Genomic DNA, 23,323 nt, shown 5'->3' on the forward strand with positions numbered 1-23,323 from the left:
TTCCTTTTATCCCGACCAATGCCTTACTTAAAGATTCATTAATTGAAAAGAATTTAATGGGTCAATCGGACCACGAAACCTAATCGAACTAATAACAAGGTTGTTAAGGTGGCATGGATGACATAAATGATATTAATGGTTTAAGTATAATATAGTTCAGAGGTAAAATCAGAACAAAGATGGCACCTGATCCAAAACACATCTTTATTTGTATTTGTATCTTTTATTTGTATTATGCTAATAGTTTATATCTTCTTTATTTTTGTTATATTATACTATTCAATCTTCGCACGGTAAAGTTTAACGCTTACCTCCTTTGTTCAATTCTTGCTATCCAGTTCCTGTGTTATATTTCTGTAGATTCTTATTTTCTAATGTTTTGCCATTTCAGTTTTTTCTTTAATTAAAAAAAAAACAACTTTTTCTTAATCTACCTATTTTATTACTTAAAACTTTTTCACTTGGTCTGCTTGTCTTCAGTTTTATATACCTATTCTTTCAATTGAAGTTAGTTCATTTTTTTTCTTTGTGTTTGATGTGCAAATAAATAAAAAAATTCTTCAAAATTAACATAATGTTACAAACTTATACGTTTGGTTTTTATGGATGATAAACTCGTCAATTGATCATGTAAAACTGTTGTGATCGTATAATATTTATTATCAATTTTAATTAACGTTTTGGATTTATCGCGTTGAAATTGTTTTTGAATTAGCAAATTATCTAACGATTAAAAAATATATATTTACAACTTTTTCAGATCAATATCAATTAATGGAATTAACTTTTTATAAAATTAAAAAAAAAAGAAAAAATTCTTACTGAACCGGCACAAGGTCACTACGGGGTCTGAACACTCACGGGTTTTTAAGTTATTTAAAGTTCAAGTTCAAGTGAGTTACGGGTGGAGACTGACCCAGTAAGTGACGCTGTGCAGGTTCAGCATATTTCCACTGACTCGCAGGTCAAACGGCCATCACCAACTCTAATAATAAGTTTTGTTAATATATTTTTTTAAACGGTATGTTAGGTCATAATGAAGGTATCTTTTTTAATTATATAAATAAATGTTGGAGGTTTTATCAATTTTATACGAGTTCATGTAATTAATAATATGTTTACTCTTACTTTAGTTTCCAAGTTCTCGTTGTTTTCTCCCTACCCCTGTCGTTCTCTCTCTCTCACTCACTCTCTCTCTCTCTCTCTCACACTCTCTCTCACTCTCTCTCTCTCTCTCTCTCACACTCTCTCTCACTCACTCTCTCTCACTCTCTCACTCTCTCTCTCTCTCTCTCTCTCTCTCTCTCCCTCTCTCTCTCTCTCTCTCTCTCTCTCACACACACACACACACACACACACACAGAGAGAGAGAGAGAGAGAGAAAAGAGAGAGAGAGAGAGAGAGAGTCTCTTTCTCTCTTTCTCTGAGGGTAAAAGTAATGCTCATTTTAATCAATTACCGGTTTCAATCATCGGAATGTCTTGGTGATATACTCCAGAAATGGTATCACTCCCCATGAGTTAGGATGTAAAAGTAGGTCTAGTTAGATTTACGACTTTGGCATCCGGTTAGTGTACGTCCTGGCTAAAGCGGAGTTCAACCGAATTATGAGAACAGCGCTGGAAAAGACAAACAAATAATTATATCGTCATTTATTCTTTGTTTAATGAATTTTCCATTGCAGGAATGTACTTAATAAAATTTTACACAAATGCAAATTTTAAAAAATACAAATAATTATCAGACACGATCTTTTACACATTTCTCATATAACTTTACTGACAATAATTTAAAATGACATATTATAAACTTTTTTTTACATACTGTAATATACATTGCCCATCAAAAACCACCTGGCTTTTGCACGAAAAAATGGCCAACTTTAAAAATGAATATTTTCTCGGCCTTTAAATTCACAAACCTACATTTACTAGAAAATACGATGAACAAGATGGCTTTTTAAATGTTTTCCAGCTTCAGGCATTCAACAGTAAATTCAAAAATTCGGAAACATGTTAATTTTGGCACTTTTTACGAAAACTTCAAATTGACCTGTGAAGCCAGGTAATCTTCCCTGGAGCGACGCCCTTTGGCAATCGATAGGAAATTTTATTAAGCTTTCAATTGGACACCTTCCACTTTGCTCGATTTCTCAACCGTTTTCGAGTTATTCGCGATTTCTGGATCTAATCGTGGATTTTTTAAAAACCAAACACTCTCTTTAAGTTTAAGAATTTTATAAACAAATTAAAATTATCATCGAGGCCAAAATATTACTATAACCTAGTTTTGTCGTATTAAACAACCTTTCAATAAACTTAAAATTAAAATTCTGAGAACTAATGTAAACCGTAGTACGGTGCAGTTGTTGGAAACTGCAACGTCCATAAAATCAATAACTTAGTAGATAACATACAATTAAAATTAACGTAATCGTGTGAAAATTTAAAAATTATGTATATGCGTGAAATTCTAAACATTCCTGTTGTTTACTATTTCATTCTTTTTAATTTTAAAACTTGCAGTCACATAAGACATGCCCCAATGACACCGTTTTTCCATGACAGTTTACGGACGCTTACCTGCCTGTTTCTTCATTTTGTAAGATGATAACGAAAAAAAAGCAATCTCCAATATCGGCGTATTATTAGTTACTAAATTAGAGTTAAAAGTTAAATTTAACATTATTAACGTTTTATACCTAGTTACTGCGTGGGATCCTCAACCACAGACAGCAATAAGAGTGCTGATATTACGCCCCTATCGGGTAATAGCTATTGAATAGTTCTGAAATTAATCCATAAAACCTTTTTGCTCTCTTTTATTAAATACTTGTATTATTACATCACGTTAAATAACTTGTATATTTTATATTTATTTGTATTTTTCTGACTAAAACATGATTAATATTAAGGTTAATATGCTTTTCTGAAACCTACATCACACCAGACCGCATCTCACGATTTCTGAATAATTATCGATTAACGGTCACTAATCACCACACACACACGTTAATATTAAGTGTAATTGTTGTTTTCCTAAAAAAATATTTATTAGTTATTTACGCCAATAAGAGAAATGTCGCAATTATTAATTATTAAATATTAAACTAATGTTAAACATTATTATCTATCGTTATTTTACTATAGAAAGTCGAACAAATAAAAAAAAGATTTATTTTAGTGTATTTATTAAATTCACGAGTTTCGTGGTCCGCTTGACTAATTAATATCTTTCCACTAATTACGGTTTTTAGTTAAGAGCACTAGTCTGGCACGAGCGGGATTCAAACCAACGATCTTTGGCTAGATACGCCGCTGCTCTACCACTTGAGCTATCGTGACCTCGATCAACTCGGACACTAACATCCCATCTCAACCCCACCTTTTGAATTTTCCCTCCTTTTTGCCATTTTTCTAATTTAATTTTAATTGATATGATCAATTATGACCTCTAAACATACATGTATTAATATCCGAGTGGATCGAGGTCACGATAGATCAAGTGGTAGAGCAGCGGCGTTTCTAGCCGAAGATCGTGGGTTCGAATCCCGCTCGTGCCATTGACTTTTTTATCTCAACTAAAAACCTTAATTAATTGTAATATATTAATTCGTCAAACGGACCACGAAATTAGTGAATTTAATTTCATTAAACATTTCTTATTAGAACCACGAAATTAGGAAATTTAATGATTTAAAATGAAGTATACTTCACTAAAGCTCTCCGTGGCCAATTCATTTGTCGTCGAGAATCCAATCCGATTACACGACATTTGAAAAATGGCAAATAGGAGGGAAAATTCAAAAGGTAAGGTTGAGATGGGATGTTAGTGTCCGAGTAGATCGAGGTTAAGATAGCTCAAGTGGTAGAGCCGCGGCGTATCTAGCTGAAGATCGTGGGTTCGAATCCCGCTCGTGATTTATTTTATTTTATCTCAACTAAAAACCTTAATTAATTGAAAGGTATTTATTAAACGTAAATTTGAACACACATTTTATATATTTAAAATATAAAAATAAAATAACTACTATTATTTAAAGTACTACTTCCTTGAACCTTAGAAAGAATATTCGTCAGTTAAAGCTAAATATATTTTATTATCAAACTTTTCTCAAAAATGCTTTACAAAATTATGTTCCTTGACCTTAGTTAAGTACTCATTAAAAGCCTTGTAGCGAAGTTTATTTTTTGCTTTAGTATCTTTTTAATTGACTAAAAAAATTTAACAGAACGTAGAAAAGTTATTTTATTATAAGTATTACATTTGATGTAATAATATTTCGTTAACTAACCACAAGAATTCTTTGAAACTTGATAAACTGTTTGAACAGATAACCTCTAATATAACGCCGAATTTCTGAGGAATTGGGACTTCAAGAATTCGTTTCCCACGACTAAAACTTGTACTGTTAAAACAATGGCAGAACGGTGGTTGCTTATTGTGTTGTTTTAGCAAAAAATAAATAAATACACGAAAAATAAATGTAATAAAAATACACGAAAAATAAATAAAACAAATGTCTATATTTTTAATAGGTCTTGAGGATTTTGATAATTTGTGAGTGGATTCTTTATATGGGCACACAGAATATAACGTTTTACTAATTATCTTAAGCTGAAACTCCACATATTCTTGTTGGATTCGAATTTTGATACTTTTGATCATTTCTTTTTCAAGAAAGTCGATACATTTTGTTTAAACTTAAAACTCTGGTGTATTACCATATTTTAGTAATTTCGAAGTTCATTTAGTTTTTAGTTCTCATAAGAGATCCCAAAAAATTCCATTTTCTGTTCTGGTGATTGTACACTTCAAAATATTGTACACGTATCCGTCACTTCTTGTGAGAGGTTTCGAAAAAAAAACTGGTTCAAATCAACGATATGGTTATTTCATTGTACATCATTTTTCATGTAGATTGCAAGAAAAATATAGAAAAAGCTATCAATTTATTAATAACCAGAAAATTTCGAAAAGCTAAGTATTTTTCAAGTAAACGGTATCGTAAATTTTTTCTCGTAAAACTAATATAAAATTTCGTTCTAGCGCCTATAGAAATCCCCAAATATAATTTTTTTGTTTGAATTTGAATTTATCCATTTTTTGACCTCTAAAATTTGGCCGATTTTTTGAGAAGTCGATATAGAGATATTTGATTGAAACGGCTATAATTCTAAAACGGCTAAAAGGATTTTAAGGTCAAAGGGAAAGTTTGGAAGAAATAAAACATTTCCTTGTTCCGAAGCTTGGTGACCTTTGTAAAACTATTTTGTAAAAGCGATGCCCGAATAGTATGAAGGATTTTTCGTTAAATATGCAAAATTTTCTTTCTTTTTGTAATTATACTTCTGATTGTTACCTTGGCCCCGATAGTAACGGAATTTATTTGGGAAAATACTTCTGCGGTAATTTTTAGTTTTTCGACATGCGTTATTAATGTTTGAAGTTCCGGCGATGATTTCGGGCAATGCGCAAATCGAAATAGAGAGCGAGTCAGACCATTAACGAAGTTGGTTGCCAATTATTTCGTACTCCATGGATGTTGTTCGGATTTTAGCTAATCTTGTTATTTCGTTGCAAAATTCACGAAACGGCTCGTTACGTCGCTGGGTCCTTAGTACATTATCAGAAATAACGATTATTTTCGATGATTGTGTCGTCAGCTGATAAATTGAAATACATGATAGTGTATCGAAATTCAGATTCTCGGGGCCAGTTGCTAGCCGCCGAAGCAGTGCGTTGTTCTGTGTTGCTGCTACCCGTTTAAAACATCTGAAAATAGATATGCGTTTATCTCGTTAATTTTATATAACGAATTCAGGAAACAAACTACAAATTTGGGTTGTTCATTGCAGAGCCTAGGTTTCTCTTTTTCTTTTCTCTTTCCGAATCGACGCAAAAGGGCAGTTTTATAATAGGTGTACCAAATAAAGATGTTATGTCCGGGTTCGTTTGGATATTTTTTGGTTTAATGGTTGCATTAGGTCCGGGATAGGGTGTTTCTGTCGCGTTCGTTCTGGGAAGGGTTTCATTTGTCTTGACAGGTAGAATTTTAAATGATGAGAAGGCGAAAAGCCTTTGGATTAGGAGAGTCAAATTTTGTATGACCTCGTGTAATTTGAACACTATTTCCTGGCTTGTTGTTCGATTTTCTTAAATTTTCTATATTTTCGGACAGTTTAGTTTTTCTTTTTGGAGTTAAGACAATTCGTAACAAAAATCGCACAACCAGTGAGGATATCCGTCTGTGGGAGACTTTACCCAATTTTCGCGAGATTTGATAGGACAGCAGGTATAATGAAAATTCTTCGAACATTTGGAACAAGTTACATATGTGTCCTGAATCCGCCCGTTGTAAACAATTGTTACAAAACAACGGCAACAATTATATTTTTAATTTGATTCTGTTTTTCTGGGACTAAGTTAAGTAAATTGTAGTATTTAGTTTTTTAAAATTAATTAAAGAAATGTGCGCCGCTGCTACCAGAGCGTAAATCTACAACCAGATGTAAAAGGAATATTCTGTGGGTGGGCGCATCGGTTTAGGCGTTGACACGGCGCTCATCATTGTAAGGTAAAAGTCCGGGTTCGAATCCAGCGGCCCTGCATTCGAACCCGACATACTTACAAATGGTCTTTATTTCAAAAACAACGGCACCCCGAAAAAAATATTCTGTGGGAGAACCAGCTATCGAGGAAAGGTTAATTTGAGGAAACTGTGGTTAAAATATTCTAAAAATAAATGTAAGACCATCTCTAAGAAAACAATATATTAAAATAGAAGAAAAAGTATTGAAGAGAAGAGATAGTTAAAATAAGCCTGTTTTTATACTTAATGAAAAATTGAATTTATACTAAAAAAATAATTCGAGCGCAGCGTTGGTACCAAGCTATGTACAGGTATTATGTCAGGTTCCCGACTTTAGAGGGTGAATAAATTCACGACAGCGGTTCTCTTTTAATAATACCTTTTATTTTTGGTACAAGTAACAGTTTATTTGACCAGTCAACGTTGGTCAAAGGTGAGACAAGCCTAATTAGAAAAATGTGATTCGTTTGCGTACTCAGGGCTGTGGCTCCGACCCTGCTCAGTATCCCTGTCTCTCGAGAGCCCAGCCGTGACAAAAGTGTAGACCTGTCCCATTCAGGCTGGAATATGCACGTGACACTCTGTCACAAATGTAACACTTCCTTTCTACCAATTACGCCCTCATACAATCACAAATTCAATATGCAAGAGTGAAGGCATATGTACTCTCTTGTATGTGGAAGAGGGTACATAAAGGTTTAGAAAAAAATCGTTATAAAAAAAATTATTCCTGCAATGTGTTTGTATTTTAAAAATACAAATTGGAACATTCCTAGCCATCTTCCCCAAATACCACATTTTACCTGAATATAGTGAGGGAATTTTTTAAAAGTGGTGGAAATCGACAAATATAAAAAATAAATATGATATGATGTGTTGCGTGTTGCTCCAACCAAAATTGATATTTTTATTGAATTTTTTTCTGTTTGTGGGCCTTCGAATTGATTTCATTTCGTCCCTAATGAGTTCAAATGTAAATTCCGAACCATTTCCTAAAAAGTCAAGTGTTCATTGAGCATGAGGCGAAAAACAGATTAAAAATTAATACGTACTATTTAAAAAGGAAAGTTCTCAGTTGTTTTATGTTTAGTTAACCTTTTCAAACAAGTTGTATCTATTATTATTACTATTTTTCTCTACTTTTAGGAATGTTATGTTCTCTATTCACTAGTTTCCCCTCAACCCTCCATTTTTTTAATCATTGTATTGCTGACCCCCCCCCAAACCTTAAAGGTTCCTATAGTACTTACTTTTGTTATATGAATGTATATAGTTTTGTTTTGTACTCCGAAATTTATATCAATTGTATTTTTTTTGTATACCGCGTATTAGCCTAATAAAGTTGCTGAAAAAAATTGTTTAAATTCATCTCATTGAAATATGGCATTTTATTCGAATTGGTATACACTTTTGTAGTAGGTTCTACAAGTATTTTTACCTTGACCTTATGTTGACCTATTGGTGTGATTGATAGTGGTTATTTCGATTTTATTCTGATAATTGAACAATTATAGTCCAGCTAGTTTATAAATTTTCATTTCGATAAGAAAGACAATCATGCTTCTGTTGGTTTGGCTGCTCTAGCTGCTGCTGCCGTTCTCTAAACGGTTTTAGCAAAGGATGCCCACTTCCTACAATCTGTTTCGGATCGTTTGATGAAGTGAAAGTTGGAAAGCAAGTTTCCCATCTATGTACTTGGAAATGGCTTACTTATCTCACGTAAACGGCTTACTTGATCGTCTTGTTCAAACAAAATGACTATTTCCGTCGCAATACGTCCTTCTTTGAGAAAAGAAAACAATTCTAGCCAAACGTAGAAATTTATTTTATTTATGAACAGTGCTCAAATATATATATGGACATTTTAACCGATTTTTTGTGAATTATAATTTATAATAATAATAATAGGGGCGTCGGTGGCCACAACGGTTTAGGCGATGACACGGCGCTCATCAGTGTAAGGTAAAGGTCCCGGGTTCGAATCCAGCGGCCCTGCATTCGAACCAAACATACAAATGGGCTTTTTTCAAAACACCGGCACCCTGAGGGTGTATATGACGTCTGCTGTTGCGAACCTTCGTAACAAAAATAATAATAAATATTGTTATTAAAATAACCAAATTATCAATTTTATCTCTTTTATAAACAAACAGAATTAACAGTTAGCCATGCACATACTGTTCGTCTGGTAAGTTGACAAATACAATTTTACAATAGTATTGATATGTAATACAATTGAAGATAATGGAAATATACATTTAATTCTAAAGGACCGAAATTAATCTTTTACTGGGACAAAGAAAGTACAACAAAAAACAAAAGATGTTAAGTTAATAATAATCTCCACTATTACAAAAACTATTTTATCTTTTTGCCATTTTTAATTTTTGACATAAGTTAATCTAATTATTTCCATTTAATATTTCTTATTGAATAAACTTATAGTTTTTATTTTCATTTTTTAATTATCTATAATATAATGTATGTTGTTGTATATTTGTTGAGTTATTCACTACTGGTGTACATCCTCTCGTTTGATGCATTTGAAAAAAAATGGGATTTATTTTATATTTCATATTTACATTTAACGTGTTGTAGATTGTATAAATATGATCAACTGAATAAAATTTGGGATTGTTTAAATATGATTTTGTTAGTTCATCAAAAAATATGTTTATGTATTTGAGTATTGAGGTCGAATTGATCTTCACTTGAAAAGAAGTTTGAAAAGTTGTGTTTATGGAAGATAAGACATTTTTTATTTCACTTGCTGAAAAATTCGTCGAGTTGAACATTTGATCGGATAAATGGAATTTTTTAAATTTGTTCGTTAAATCTTTAAGCTGAAGAATGTCTCGTCTAATAGTCTCTTTTAGGAGAATTGTTGGATATCGTTCATTGGGCATATTTTGTATTCTGTTTAGATAGTTCAGGTGACTTTTCGGCGTATGAATATACATGGTATTACGTCCAGTCACTAGCTGGGTATACAAAAGTTTCCGTATAAAGTGCCATTTTATTGATTCTATGGATTCATATTCATCACCACCCCATTTTGTCAGCTGTGGTGAAATACTGTCAACAGAGAATATTTGATTTCGAGCGGCACCTACTGTTTACCTAATAGATGTTTTCAGGCCGCAATGGAGCATCTTTCTTTAAATGGATCCGAGCTAACAGTTGGGTGGTTAGTCATATTCCGTGATATTTACCTATTGACTACGTCAACCAGGTTCCCATTTAAGTATCATCTTACATTTTATATAATTCCCTCTATTTCTGAAAATCATGATTTTCACTATTTATAAACCCATTATAATTTATACTTGACAAACGAATTTTATTAAAAAAAACTTATATGTTCAGTAGTTTGCCTTTAAATATGCTCACCTAAAGTTTGTATACTCATTTAAACCTAATTAATTTCAACAATTCCACTTATTTAGTTTAATCTCGATTGGAATGTTTTTATTCTGACAATAATTAGCAGTTCGTCAGCAACAATTTATAAACGCGATATTCCAAACAATAGTATAAAACAAGTTATTATTTGTGTTCATTGGTAGGTTGAGTAACAAACATTTTAGCGTTTTTTCTACCTATTTTTAAAACAATAACTTATAAATATCCATGTACTCTGGAATTGGCAATTTCCCACATGGGATTCAGCCGAATGTCGGGGCGGAAATGATTTCCGTAATTTTGATTTACTACGTAATTCTTGTTTGCTAAATTCTTTGGCTTTCTGAGGGACATGGTGGGACGGGAATAATTCCAAAATTTCACAGTTAACTATGTTTGAAACTTATCTGAAAACATAATTTTCTGCGATTGGAGTTTTCTTTTTAAAATTAAGGTTTAGATAGAAATGTGTAGAGATTAGTGAGCGTTAATCGATAATTATTCAGATATCGTGAGATGCGGTCTGGTGTGATGTAGGTTTCAGAAAAATATTTTCTTTATCGTGCCAACGTTTCGATCTTTTATTGAGATCATCTTCAGGGCCTGGGATTTACGAACAATGTTTACATTTAACAAATACATTTAGGATGTGGAAAAGTGAATTTATACAACGCAAAATATATTTTATATTCAAACAAGGTATTTCTACTCACTCAAAGTGTTTGTCTTCTGTGTAATTGTGCCATCCTTACGTGTCGTGTTGAGAGTGCCAGTGAGATTTGTATAAATTCACTTTTCCACATCCTAAATGTATTTGTTAAATGCAAACATTGTTTGTAAATCCCAGGCCCTGAAGATGATCTCAATAAAAGATCGAAACGTTGGCACGATAAAGAAAATGTTTTTCTGAAACCTACATCACACCAGACCGCATCTCACGATATCTGAATAATTTTAGATAGAAAGTTAAACGTCACATTTTTTCTTGTTTGTAACTTTTCCGATCTTCCGACATTACTTAACAAAAAATGATTGAATTAATTGAAAAAATTCATTATGAAACTTATAACAAACACATCTTTGTACACAGTAAAACAGACATAATTTTGAATATGTAAAGGATTCGTTAGAAAAATAGTTTTCTGTGAATATGCAATACGGTTTATGAAAGAAAATTCGCGCAAACAAGCCTGATGCCGTCACAGCTGTCATAGATTTACAAAAATTTCCTCTTCTTCGGTTCAATTGAGTGTCGTACTCTTTGATCTGGGGATACAATATTCGTTTTTATAAACACGAATCAACATACATATATCCAAAAAGATTAGAGGTATTCAGATACGGTCTTTTCTCACAAAAGAGACTAGATTACAGATTTCCTTGAATTACACGTGTTTTCAGATTTTTGGTTCAACTTTATTTTTCTCATAAACAAAGAATGGCAAACCGTGATTCACAAACGTAGTGAGTATTTCTAAAGAAGGCATTATTACAATCCTGATTTCTTAAGGGACTTAAAAGTGGAAGGGGGGACGTTCTTTTACAATAAAGCAAGATTATATTCACGGTATTATTTGTCCGATAAGGAAAAAAAAAGGTATTATAAACCCGATGAAACTAATAGTTTCAAACTTTTATGTGAATTTGTCGAAAAATCTCATGTAGGTAATCAATAATTAAAACGATTTCACTTTTTTTAAAATAATTGTATTTAATTATTACATACAATTAATTTAATTATGTAAATACTTACCTTGTTTTTAATTGAGAAACATATTTATTCACTTGTCATAATAGTTTTTTTTTGTAATTACAATATATTTTGAAAATATACTCTTATTAGTCATATTAATTAAAACACCACTTTACAAAAGTGATAAATAACAAGCTATCCACTTATGAACAAAACGAATTCTGCAACCGTACCATATTTCTACAGTACATATTTTCTTGTAAAGGAAAGCTTACGTTACTAATAATTTTCAATTAATTAAGGTTTTTAGTTGAGATAAAAAAGTCAGTGTCACGAGTGGGATTCGAACCCACAATCTTCGGCTAGATACGCCGCTGCTCTACCACTTGAGCTATCGTGACTTCGATCCCCTCGGACACCGAGTCATCTCAACCTAACCGTTGGAATTTTCCCTCTTTTTGCCATTTTTCGAATTTCATTTTAATTAATATGATAAATTATGACCTCTAAACATACATGGATTAATATGCATTTTGACTACTACATTGTCTATATTATACTATACTATACACCATCGAAAGACTAGAATTATAACGAGAAAGTATACCACTTCGATTAAACAGACGTAAAAGCTCAGTGATAATTCTACTTTTATGCGAAAGGTCAAGATCTGAGATTGAAAAACTGACGATCGCAAAAAACTGACCTGTTGAGTGTTTTAATTTATAGGAAAAATTACAATTAATTAAGGTTTTTAGTTGAGATAAAAGTCAATGGCACGAGCGGGATTCGAACCCACGACCTTCGGCTAGATACAACGCTGCTCTACCACTTGAGTTATCGTGACCTCGATCCACTCCGACATCAACTTCCTATCTCAAACCCAGTTCAAATCCCGCTCGTGCCATTAACTTTTTCATCTCAACTAAAAACCTTAATTTATTGAAAGACATTAATTGTTCAAGCGGACCGTGAAAACTAGGGAAGTCACTAATAATAATAAAACTTTACTACAATATAACAAAGAAAGTGCAGAGGAGGAATACACATTATTAGCTCCATGGCTTCGCAATTTTGTGACTGTGCGAGAGCAAGGGAAAGCATTTATAGTCATTAGCAAATCTAAAAAATAACACCTCGTAATAAAAAAAATATTACGTTAAGTAATTGCTCGAAGACGTCTTTTTGAAAAAAGAAACCTTATTGTCAAACCTGTTTAAGTTTAAACCGACAGAGTGACGGGGAGAAGGCTCGCGAGAGTAAAGCGAGGATATTTGGGGATTAGGGTTTTTATACTATTTTTAAAAAAAATGCTGATTAAGATGATGGACTGGCGTCTGGACCCGATAGACTTTGCTGACGAGTTGGTCTGAGGGGCATTCGGTTACTTCTTAACTTTGAAGTATTATATAGCGCCGAATATACATTTTTTAATGGACTTAACTAGTAAAGGCAAATTGTTGTAACTCAAAACATTAAGCTGGGTGGGCTTTTACATATCTAAAAACCTCTAAAATCTCCAAACGGGTCAGGCGTAATTAATTCAATCTGTCTGATCTATTAAAATGGGAAATTGTCTTCCGTCGACAGAGTTTTTCTTGTCAAAATAAGTGGCACTCACCTCCGAGAGTTGTTGGCATACGAAAAAGAAGCCAAAAGATTCTATCTCGAACGTCAATTGCAAAGCCTGCACATTTTGTACGTATGACCTATCATTTAATAAAGTAAGAGGGACTTTAAGGAAGTTTGAAAATCATTTTGTCATAAAATAATCGAAATCTGGAAGAGATAAAGGTTTTAGAAAGTAGTAAAGAACGTAAATGAAAATAGAGGAGATAGGACAGTTTCAGTGGACAACATGAAATTTTCAGTATCGATAACAAGGCAAGCAATATTTTTTTAACGCTGAGATTTCTTGCCTGAATTTAAAATTCAATATTTGAAAACCATAAGAGATGATAGAGCGAAAAACCGATATAAGTACTAGAATTTCACGTTAAAAGGAACATCTTTGTAAATGATATGTATTAATGCTTAAAAAAGTTATATTAATTATTTATGCTATATTATAGGCTATTAACTTTCCTTATTTTATGTAGTATTTTGTTGAATGTATTACAGTGGGCTGACATTAAGATTTTTTGGGCCAGACAGCCTTGAAATTAATAAAATTCGATTTACAAAACCTCTGGCCAAATGGCGCGACATCTGTGTTGACATGATTTTTAATTCTGAAAACTTGTAATTTTTTTACTAGAAAAAGAGAAAACGTGTCAATTCGTTCCACCTAATATATCAAAATGTGTTATTGTGTTTCAAAACTCAATACAATTTATAGAATATTTATGAGAAAACCCGGAGCCTTGGTATTCGGAAAATATTAAAATTTAAAACCCCCTTCTTCGTTTTAACAAAGAACGAATGCTTTTGTACGACCGATCACCCAAAAACCGTAGATCAAACAGCTCAACCGCCGCATACCTCCGATAGTAGTTACAGTTGATTTGATTTTTCAAAAAATTCCACGATTTTATATCTACTTATTTTTTTATATTTTTTTTTATTATTTTTTTTGTTTAACGAGGGTTCGCAACAGTAGAGGTTATATCAACACTCGGGGTGCCGATGTTTTTGGAAAAAAGCCCATTTGTAAGTACATCGGGTTCGAATGCAGGGCCGCTGGATCAGAACCCGGGACCTTCACCTTACAGTAACGAGCGCCGTGTCAACGCCTAAACCGTTGCCGCCAATGACACCCCTACTCACAGTTTTATAATCCGTGAAAATTGTTCGGACATCTGAAAGAACCATTCGAACTTGAAATTTAACGATTCTGCTTAAGGCTATAATTTGATTTTTCAGTCGTATATTTGCACAAACAAAAATGAATTAAACCCGAGAATAAGTCGACGTTTTGAACTTTCGTCATCTGGTCTCGAAGCGCCTTCGAAAGCAATTTAAAAGCACAGATGGACAAATGTTTAAACGTCTTAAGTTAAACTAGTCAGCCAATAAAGCCAAGGTTACGTTGTCCCTATTAGCAATTGAGAACAAATTTACATTGGAGGTGACTACCAATTAATCTGTCAATTTCCAGTACAATTTCAATTTGTTTCAATAGTTTTCTTAAAACCGCATATAATTCAAAGACAAAAACCGGACACTTGTATTTGATTGATTATTTTCCATAATAACTAAGTATAAAAATTAATACTTGTTGTTTCCTTTGTAGTACTATTATTTTTACATTCTTTTGATTAAGAATTTCTTAATTCAATTTCTTCCTTTATAGTTCGAATTTGTCGAGTAAGGAATTTGGATTTTCTAAATTTTGTCTTTGATAAAACAGCAAATTTGAGTAAAAAATTAATAATTAATTGTTTTTTCACAAAAACAATGTTTTAAGTTGAGAAGATCTCATCCTGACAGATGCTTTTGCCAAAGCAAACGGCGAAAGTAGCGGCTGTTATATTGCCCATGTCGAACGCCACGCACCCCAATGGTTTACAATTTTTTAGGGTTACTGGAAGTCTGGATAGAATTAATTAGGTACTGGACGACCGCGATGTACGACAGCTAAAGACGATTTATTACACTTATCGCGCTACAGAACCGTCATAACCGCTTCCTTAATAGGTAGTCAACTCCAATTAGTCTGTAATGTCAGGGTAAATTGCGTGGTCAATAGACATCAGAGGCATGGACGGCCGGGACCTTGTAGAAAAGACGTTGAGAACGCTTTGTTTCATGTGCTATGCGTGCGTCACAGCCTTTTCAAAATCAGTCAGTTAAGGGGTGGAATCAACGTCCACGTTTGATTATCATATAAAATGGATATTTGACTACGTGGAAGGCTCTGCCCACAGGGACATCAACCCTCGTGCCTGGGGGTAACCAATGATGGAGCAAAATTCCCATTACCTTCCTTATCCTTCCTACTCCTTTCCTTCCCCCCCTTTCCCCTCTCTGCTTTGGCAGAGGATCCCTGGGTTACTGGACCCGCACTCCTCAGGCAACGGGTGCATCAGTAGGGAGTTCGTATGACCTCCCAGCTGGGCGATCAGTTCCACCTTAAAAATAATACTGAAAAGCGGGAAGATGCTCTAATAATTGAGGTTGGACTCGGGGTCGTCGTGGTTTGTAAACAAATTGTAACTTAGCTGGAGGGTACCGGCCAACCGGAGCCGGAGATAGAGTGCCTTCTCTGTCTCTCCGGGATTGGTGAAAGGCATGGCTAAAAGGCTGTGCTGGAAACCAGAAAACTACCTTATTCAAGGCACATGCATGGATGTGCCCTTTTTAGGGCACTTCTGAACTAGGTTAGCATTGCACCACCTCGCTAGCCAAGGGATGTGACAAGTCCATGCATGCAAAATCTTCCTGGTGTTCTTTCGAGAACACTAGGCGTCTGAGAAGTCCCCTTGGGGATAAGTCCAGGCGTTAAAGATCCTCATTGGTCTCAACACCCATGAATAATGATGGGAACATCTGCCCGGAAGGCATAATCTAGCCCCATCGGACAAGCAAAGAGTGAGGTCTGTCTCGGCTTCTACACCATAACTTGCTGCTGTAACACCCATCCAGTCGCGAGCGGAGATGCGTCATCATTCGTCTTGAAAATCAAAACGTCCAGTAGGTCCGAAAGGATAGGTACGGACGTTAAAGATCCTCATGTCCTTTTAAGGGCTCAGAGTAAATACGGGAAAGAATGCCCTGATGTACATTGAGGAAGTTCTTCTGAAAGCTGTGGTCCCATTCGCTTCATTTATTGGAGACACATTTGCATCAATGCATGATAACCTCGACCAAATATAGCTCGCGTTATCACCCAATCGTTGAAGGATGTAAGGATTACCATGTACAATGTATTGGCCAGCACGTTCTATTTTTCATTAAAAACATAGCATACTGGCGTGTAATAATAAGCGTAAGATTTTTATTTTTACTTTATTGATTAATTTTTAGCATAAATATTGATAAGCTCATTTATTTTTAACTCTCTTAACAGATATTCTATTTAAAGGGTATCAATAAACCTATTTTAATTTTTATTATGCAAAGATTTATAAGTATTTTATGATTTTTTACTTTTATAATTAATTTATATATGGAGATGGAAAATAGTGATATTTAGAAGTGATCCGTATTACAGGATTTGCATACGTTATCATTATCATAATGAATTTTTGAATATATTTTCATAAATTTGAAGCAGATTTTTAATTGTGCAAAATTTAGCAAAATGGGAATCAATTTCTTTAGACCTATAATTTTTGTTATAAATAGTAATTTAATAAGAGTTTTTTTTGTCGACAGTGTTAATTCCCTATTGCCACAATTATAAATTTCACGCCGTATTATTTTTACGTTTTATTGAATCAATTTCTCCATATTTTTTGTAGCAAAGTTACAATTTTTTGTATTGAATCTTCCTTACAAGCTTTAAGTTTAGGAGAGTCTGAAATCGAGTCATCTACAAATTTAAAAACTGTTTAAACTGTACCTCACCTTCAATGGGTCAGATATACAAATGCCAAAAGACGTCCTACAAACTCAAAGAGAATACACTAAAATATCCGGTATAGATTAAATTACTAAAAATTGTTAATTTAAATATGTTTCTGTGGGGTTTTATATTTCTGTCTGGGGCGTCGATGGCCGCAACGGTTTAGGCATTGACACACCGCTCATCACTGTAAGGTAAAGGTCCCGGGTTCGAATCCCGCGGCCCTGCATTCGAACCCGACATACTTACAGATTTGCTTTTTTTCAAAAACACCGGCACCCCGAGCGTTTATATAACCTCTGCTGTTGCGAACCTTCGTGAAAAATATTTCTTTATAGCTTACAAAGTAATTTTTTTTTGTTTATCGGTTTACTGAAAATTACAACCTTACATTACATAATAATTACATTATACCTCAAATGTCAAAAAATATAAGGATGCTTGGACTACTCGAGTGTTTCATTTCTGTTTCGCTAGTGGGCAAAATTTAAAAGAATAGGTATTTTGATGGGTCGAACCTGTTTATCGGCAGTAAACGAAAAATGCTGGTCACGCAGTAAGACAAATGTTTGCTGTACACGTTGATGGTGGTAACGAGCGAGTGTGCCAGAGGTAGTTTGTCAAGTTTAGTCATTCTTTGTCTGTAAAGCGAAAGAAATTTGATTCCTTCGACGTGTCCATTTTATCCGAGGAATAAAAAAAAAAAATATAGACTTTGGATGTATGATTGGGTATTTATTGCCATTCTTATCAGTAAGACAGTCAGGTCTAAAAGTGTCAAATTAGAATAGAATGAATATATGAATGTTGATAATAATATAATGAATTAAATAGAATGTTAAGCCAAATATTCTGTTATAATATATAATACCTATTTTCTCAATATTAGGAGATAAATATTGAATTAATTAATTTTTTGCTTCCGTATAACTCGGTAAATAAGTATAATTTTATAATTACAATTGCCTAAAAATAACAAAAAAATATAAATGGCTATCATAATATGTACTTATTTTATATCTCTACCTTTATCGTATGATTGTTAAAAAGCTGATTTCTAAACGAACCAAAGGGTTAATGTTTTTGTTTGTTTATGAAGCAATCCATATATTATTTTAAAAACGAACACTATGCAACAAAATTATGGGTTGAAGTTTTAATACATAGAACAATTTTGTTTTTGAAACATTAATATAAAATAATAGTTTTAAATATAAAATAAATCGGAGATGCTAATAGTTTGATATCTTGAGCTAGTATTTTGTGATAAATGACCGAGTCCTAGAAAAGCATTTTGTAGGAAAAGTTTCCCAGAAAATAATAGATTTATGTTGTTAGTAACTACGACAGTTGAGATGTATGAGTCGGAAACTGTAACAAGTTTATCGGAATGATTTTTAGGAAATTCATGGCTAATAGAAACGATAAATAGGACGTAAATTTACCATTGATACGAGTTTATGTTAAACAGTATTTATAAAACGACCAATTGATAAATAGCTGAAATGATTTTGAGAGGGCGGCATCAAAGATGAAATTCTTAATATAAAAATCTATCAATAGCTAGAAATATAAATTCTTTCTTCCATTTCTTTTCTTCCATCTTACTATTAAATATTTGTTTTTAACAAAAAAAAGAGATTTATAATTATTTACACACATTAAGGACTGGCCACATCTGACTAATACACAGCACACCCTCGTCGGAAGGAACCCTAGGAGATTAGACTTGCCAAATCGTTTAGATTTTCATTATAGGAAGCCTGCAGTGTGTTTGTACATCTAAATATCGCGAAAATATCAAATTGCCACCCCAATTTTTAATTGTACATCCAGTGTGAAAAATTCTACTTGTAAAAATCAGTGTATCAACGTCTAGAGTCAACCAATTAATTCGAAAACGATTAACTTTAGCAAAAATGGTCTGGACAAACCCAAGTTAATTTTGGCTAGGAATCGCGTGGTGGGAACGGATTTAACATAACTTTCTCATCTATCTGGGAAATGACTTTAACTTTGTTATTTTAAATGAGAATCCTATACTTTTATTGTACAATTCGAGTCTAGAGCTTATTTTATGTCACTTTTACTGAAAGGAAAATTCTTTTGCGTTTTTTTAGTGGTCAATTGACCAAGTTACTTCTTTCAATTAATTATCCTTTGTAACAAAGGTCTTAGTTGAGGTAAAAAAGGCAGTGTCACGAGCGGGATTCGAACCCACGACATTCGGCTAAATGCGCCGTTCCTCTACCACTTGAGCTATCGTGACTTCGATCCTCTCGGACCGTTCGAATTTTTCCTCTTTTTGCCGTTTTTGAAATCAGGATTGGATTCTCAGCGACTTATTTAGAAAGAAGTAACTTGGTCTCGACCACTAAAAAAACGTAAATAAATTAGTATTTAATAAGTAAAAGAAGTATCACTTCACTAAAACAGCTCCCCGTGGCCGCTTAATAAGATAGCTCAAGTGGTAGAGTAGCGCCGTATTTAGTCAAAGGTCGTGGGTTCGAATCCCGCTCGTGACACTGCCTTTTTTACCTCAACCAAGACCATTGATAGAAAGGATAATTAATTGAAAGGAAAATATTGACAGGATCAGCCATTTCTGAGTTATGCCGTATGAAAGACGAGTGAGGTGGGTGCTTTTTGTACAAATTTGCTTGTATGTATTTACAACCCTATTCCACTGATGGCTGTTCGGCACACACCTATAAAATTTTAACATTGGATGATCTTTGAAAAATGTCAAAATTTCCCAATGCCGTGCCAAAAGTTCCAAGAGATTGGCGAATGTAACGAAAATATTTATTTTAGTTTTTTTATTTTATTTGTTTACAGTCCAAACCGGTCAGGTACCCAAGCATAGGACAATCAATCAACACAACAAAACAATCATTATGATATAAAATACTAAAAAAGGATATAAAAATAATAGCAGTAAAAATAACATCAATGAAGCGCTTACATTTTTAACAAAAAATCTAAATTATTAATAGCACAACAAAAGTAATAAATAAACCCTCAATTACATTTTAAAGCACATTTAATATTTTTTTTAAAGATCTGAAGAGACGAGGAGAAGGGGTCCGCACTGATAGCGAATTTATTTAAGTAATGCACAGCTGTGGAGATTGAAGACTGTAACCCGTATTTGGTCCTGTGCCGTGAAGTACCAAACAATTCATGGATCCGTAGTTGACGCTGGGGAACCCTAACGCCAATACAAGATAATATCTCCGGGGAATCAATAAAATTATTTAGGATCTTCCACAGAAACGCAACGGAAGCCAAAACTCTTCTATCCTCCTGAGAATCCAGGTCTACGAGAGCAAGTTTGGTTTCATAGGAGCAATGATGGTAGTTCCTGTGATTGCATAATTTATAATACAGGTATTTCGTTGCCTTTCTCTGTACCCTTTCTATCATGAAAGACCCATCTAAAGCGCACCAGAGATTGATAGAAAAATTTTATTGCTAAAGGGTTCTTAACGTCAGCAGTTTGCCTGAGTACGAATCCTAAATTTTTAAAGGATTTATTTCTAATGGCATGGATATGGTCCCGAAAATCGCAATTCTTATTAAAAATAACCCCGAGATCCGAGATAGTATCTACCTCGTCAATGTGATAACCGTCGATACTATAAACGAATTGGTCGTAATCGTGAATTATTTTTTCTTGCTGAACTTCAAAATCTTACATTTATTTTCGTTTAATTTCAAACTATTAAGCTTACACCAAAGCCAAAAGCGACTCAAGTCATTTTGCAAGAGAATACAATCATTCAACGATTCAACAGGGCGATAAATTTTCAAATCGTCTGCTAACAATGAAAATGAAGAATTAATGAGAGCAGAGTCGACGTCATTAAAAAATAAAAGGAATAAGATCGGACTGGAATGAGAGCCCTGAGGAACACCAGATCGAACGTGGACAGGTTTCGATAACCCTTCTCTCACGACCAAATGTCAAAACAAAAGACCTCTCAGATAAAAAGGAGTCCACCCATCCCAAAAGGGGATGGCCCTCACCTAGTTTTTTGAGTTTTCTGACCAGAATGAGACGATCCACACTATCAAAAGCCTTTGATACATCCGTACACACCGAGTGAACACATTTACCGAGCTCTAGATTATTTAAAATGTATTCTTTGTAGAGAACAAGGTTCGTAATACAGGAGCGTCCTTTCACGAACCCTTGCTGCTGTTTCAGAATAACATGCTTAAACGAGGAGCACAAAGCACATATCTTCACTTAATTTTTTTTACTTTTATTATCGGCAAACTACATTTGTTATTCTCAGCCTACCCTTTCTTTTCTTTCCTTTCTCGCGCAGACAGAAACCATCAGTATTATTTCTTCTATTGGTAGCCTTTTTGTACATCACGGCCTCGTCAATTGTGGACAAAATAGCAATTATAACAAACACAAATACGCATAAAACAGAAACCTTAAAAGACCTTAAAACTACCCCAGAGAACTGGATATTCCTCGGGTAACTGCTTCGCTTAATTTGATTTTGAATGGTATGATTGGACGATCGGTTTCGAGAGGTATAGCAATCCAAAAAAACAGTGTATCATGGCAAATTGAAGGTTTGGATATTTGGTTAGATTTTTTTAATATTTGAAAAACTGAATACTACAAGTTTTGAATATAACTTAAATGCGTGAAAAGTGTTTTTTTTTCATCGTGACAGTGAAAGGAAACGTACTGGAAAAAACGTAATATTAATCAGATGCACTTCGCCAACTTGTTGCAGTAGAGTGATGAAATCAATAAAATACGTAAGTAAACTTTAATAAAAACTGTATTTTAAAATTTTGATCAAACAATTATAACTTTTCCTTTTATGTATATTAACATCGTGCATAAATCCTTTAGAGATCCATTAAAATTTTATTGGACGGCTTTCAACGTTATTTATAAATCGCGTCAGTCCCTTTTAGACTTCAAGCCCCTCATTTAATAGTTTTGGACGTACATTTACTTGGCACTGAACGTCTTTAATTTCTATTGAAATTGATTTATCCATTATAACTGTTGTGCAAGTTGTGTATAAACTTCAATTCAAGTTTATAATGAAAGTTCTGATTGACCGTAGTCTGAGTTAAATAGATATAATTAAATATATTTTAAATTGAAAAATCTGAACTAATTAATATTTTACGTCGATTTTAACTTTTTTTAACGGGGGTATTTCAACTACGAGGTTAAATGTATCCTGGGGGTGCCGGCGTTTTTGAAAAAGCCCGTTTGTAAGTACGTCGGCCGCTGGAATCGAACCTGGGACCTTGAATTATTTTGAGATCGTAAGATGCGGTCTGGTGTGACGTAGGTTTAGAAAAACATTTTCTTTATCGTACCAATGATTTGATCTTTTACTAGATTTCGTAGTTCGCTTGACCAATTAATATCTTTCAATTAATTAAGGCTTTTAGTTGAGATAAAAAACTAAAGTTCTCCGTGGCCATTTCATTTGTGAATCAAATGGATTACACGACATTTGAAAAATGGCAAAAAATGAGGGAAAATTCAAAAGGTGGGGGGTTGAGATGGGAAGTTAGTGTCCGAGTGGAAGGTCACGATAGCTGAAGTGGTACAGCAGAGGCGTATTTAGTCGAAGGTAGTGGGTTCGAATCCCGCTCGTGACAGTGACTTTTTTATCTCAACTGAATCACTTGAACTCAATTGAATATAAAAAACAACATTTTATTAGGTTTCGTGGTCCGCTTGACCAAATAAATTCTTTTCAATTAATTAAGGTTTTGGTTGAGATAAAAAATCAATGTCACAAGCGGGATTCGAACCTACGACCTTCGGTAAAATACGCCGCTGCCCTACCTCTTCAGCTTCGTGACTACGATCCATTCGGACACCAACTTCCCACCTCAACCCCCACTTTTTTAATTTTCCCTCCTTTTCAAAAATGTCGTGGGTTTGAATCTCGCTCGTGGCATTGACTTTTTTATCTCAGCTAAAAATCTTAATTAATGTTTTGATCTTCATTAAGGTCATCATACTTCAATCTGTAACGATACAGGAGTGGCAAATTTACAGATCGGCCGATATTCCAATATTCTTAGATTATAAAGTTTCCAGTCAACGATTCTACGAATAAGTTTCTTTTCC

This window comes from Cimex lectularius, unplaced genomic scaffold, assembly GCF_000648675.2.
Source record: "Cimex lectularius strain Harlan isolate CLEC.00 unplaced genomic scaffold, Clec_2.1 scaffold72, whole genome shotgun sequence".
NCBI lineage: Eukaryota > Metazoa > Arthropoda > Insecta > Hemiptera > Cimicidae > Cimex > Cimex lectularius.